This window comes from Schistocerca serialis, chromosome 2 (assembly GCF_023864345.2).
Source record: "Schistocerca serialis cubense isolate TAMUIC-IGC-003099 chromosome 2, iqSchSeri2.2, whole genome shotgun sequence".
NCBI classification, from domain to species: Eukaryota; Metazoa; Arthropoda; class Insecta; order Orthoptera; family Acrididae; genus Schistocerca; species Schistocerca serialis.
In genome coordinates this window covers 680986053-680989276 of record NC_064639.1, presented here as the reverse complement: position 1 = coordinate 680989276, position 3224 = coordinate 680986053, and the positions used below count along the sequence as shown (strand labels likewise).

The following is a 3224-nucleotide window of genomic DNA, read 5'->3' as shown; positions in this document are numbered from 1 at the left end:
TCAGTTTTGAATGGCCAGAATGTTTTTTTGTGATTTTTAGGTAAAGAAATTTAGACATCATCATTTTAGCAAAAACAAAAAACAATGTGCAAAGTTCGGACAAAATCGGAGAATAACTAATGTAGTTTATTTAGATTCATAGGGAGTACAAATATTCGTAGCGCCTACCAGCAGGCTGTCACCGCCAAGGGCGGCATCTGACAAAGGTGCGTCATGTGCGTTCTAATTAAAAAGAAGTTACTGGATCGGAGACGCTCACGGCTCCATGCATTACTGCACCTATGGATAGCATGGAATAACTTGATACGCTACATGGTGCGCTGTATTTAATTTCCAGTTGCCTCTATTTCCTGGAAGCTTTCTGCTTGGTAGTCGTACTTTACATTGGTGGACGCAAGATCGGATAAGATAACAGGGCAGACTTTTACATCCGTCATAGAGGTGGCCTTTTTTTTCGTCAACCCGGTCGATTCTGCTCCTTCCGCTATTACAGTAGAATGTAAATTCCGTTTGGTTCTGGTGCAGTAGATGCCACCAATCTTCGAACTTAATCCAATTAAGGAGTTCCTGAAGTTCATGCATTTGTTGGGCACCAGGATTTGATCATCTGTTGCAGCCACGCTGTTAAGTCCCTTCCCTCCCCTGCCCCCCCCCCCCCCCCACACACACACACACCAGCACAACGTTGCTATTTTTGTGCAGGAGCAACTCGCATCTCGCATACGTCGTCGTTAAAGAATTTACTTCTGGCGTGCTTATTATCTGTTCCCGACGGCGCGTAGATGTTCTCAAAGAGTGTCGGCTATTTTGACTCCTATCCCGCGTCCGTCGGGCATTAGTTTTGCGTCGCCCATGTCGATTCCACATCTCACCATGACCGCGCTCCCACACCGTGCTTCTGGGTCAGTATTGGTATAGACGTTATATCCCGGTATCCGCTCTATTTCAGGCATAACAACTTCATGTGGCATTTCCTGCAGAACACATCTTATTTGCGTTGCATGTAACTACGTTTTATTGGGCACATTAATTCATTTAGGCAATGTTGAAGGCAGATCTGGGGCTTGTGGCGATTGTGGACGGAGGACTATGTCCTCTGCTTTGGTGCCGGCCGTTTCCTTAATTGAGGACGCTGTGTCTGACGCCTGTGCATCAGATACGTCCAGCCTGTCTTCGTCTTTCTCGCAGTTCTGGCTTCGCCGCTTGTTGCGTCGCTTTTCAGTTTTCCCGGACATTTAGTGGTCCTTGTTACTTATTGCTTTGCTCCTGCTCGTCGTCTGAGTCCTTCAGAATCCGCGCCAGTTTTGTCACTTGCTTCTCAATATTCAATTCTCGTATCTCGCTGTACAGGGTGGGGGCGTCGGCGCTGGGCCCGGCTTGGACTGCCAAGCTGTTGACAGCCACAGCCACAGCCACAGCTGACCGCTGGGAGGCGGCGCTGGCCTCCGCGATCCTCGGCCGCCGGTTGGCTGAAAACACTTGTTCCTTTCCAACGCTTTGGACTCTTCTTGTGTTTGTGCAGTCCGTGGGAGACAAGGCAGGGCCCAATCTCCCGCACACACTCGCGCCTCCCCTTCAGCTCTTGAAAGGGATTGATCAAAGCAAAAAAAATATGGGCTCGTCCGGGATTTGAACCCGGGACCTCTCGCACCCTTAGCGAGAATCATACCCCTAGACCAACGAGCCACGCCGGTAACGAGTTTCATTTGTGAGACACACCAAACGTGGAGAGCGTGACACACTTCGTGCAGGAGGCGCCCAGGCGTGTGGCTGTCGGCTGCAACACAATGAACAGCGCTGCGTGTGTGACACTGTAAGGCAGCGCCGTGTTCTGATACAGTAGAGCACGTCAAGGCTAATCAAGAGGAGAAATACAGACGAATCAACACCTGCACGAGATAAGCTTGTACTGGATGCTGTGCCTTCAATCACTTGCATCTCGTGGGCTACCTTTTCTCTTCCATCTTCCTCTCTTACATTACAGAACGCCAAAGACTAGACATATCCGATGAATATAACACAAATTCTGTTCCTGGATTATTTTAGATTGTATTGCTTATAGTGAAGAAATAAGTGGTACAGCAAATCGCTTCCGCATTGACGTTAACTAATGGAGTTAAAATAAGATTGATGGCAAGATTGTGTGTCATTTACACGATGACAGGATCTTGTTACGGCAATTATTTCAGTGCATGTCGTCTTAGTCATCTTATTTACGAACGAAATTAAAGTAATTCTGTTGTGGCGTAGCAAGACAGCCACGCCACTCGGAAGTAGCCGAAATGCACACGTTTAATTACACGCTGACTGGCGTTAGGTCTGGAACAGGTCAGAGAAATAAGACTAGCAAAATTGATGTGTAACTGGTAGAATACTTAACTTTAATCCACAATTGTAGAACATCTCTCGTTACGGTACATGCTTCATAATATTAATTATCAATTGAATACGGCGCCTTGCTAGGTCGTAGAAATTGTAGCTGAAGGCTATGCTAACTATCGTCTCGGCAAATGAGAGCGTATTTGTCAGTGAACCTTTCCTTGCGAGTGCCAGGACGTCTCTCTAGACCTACCGTGTGGTGGCGCTCGGTCTGCAATTACTGACAGTGGCGACACGCGGGTCCGACGTATACTAATGTACCGCGGCCGATTTAAAGGCTACCACTTAGCAAGTGTGGTGTCTGGCGGTGACACCACAAATTCCTTGTTAGGAGGGATATCCTGAATTAAAATTCGTCCACACTGTCAAAAGTTGGCGGGGCACATATGTAAATGCAAAGTGTCTGTCTCTTTCACATACAACAGTTGGTTACTGGCACTGAGGCCGGTTTAGCGACTGACAATGTTGACTTGAATTTCGTTTTCGCGCCAACACAGACAACGTCAGTGACAATAGTTGCCAACGCACTTAGAGTGGTATCTAAACTGATCATCAGTTGTCTAATGTATGAAGCTGATTTCTGAGTGAGTGGAGCTGTGTTTGTACAAGCAATTTTCCAAAATCATCAAAATGTTCGGGACTAAGAGCGCATTCGACGGTCTTCTGGTATTTACGACGTAGTAAGGCACAGACAGCACAAACATACCTGTCAGAACTGGAGGTGTGGGCTGCTCAGCGGGAATGTGACGACTCACCACAATACTCGCCTACGTTACGATTCAGCTCACAACGCCTTTTCCATCGACATCACACAGGGAACAGACTATCTACCCTATTACACTGTC

The 3224-nt window shown here is 47.3% G+C and overlaps 1 non-coding gene across 1 annotated transcript; it reads right to left on the bottom strand.

Moving 5' to 3' along the window:
* Window positions 1–1614: 1614 nt before the first annotated feature.
* Trnap-agg (transfer RNA proline (anticodon AGG)) lies at window positions 1615–1686 on the bottom strand. The gene has a single exon. It is a non-coding gene; the product is annotated as a tRNA-Pro (tRNA).
* Between the last annotated feature and the right edge of the window lie 1538 nt (window positions 1687–3224).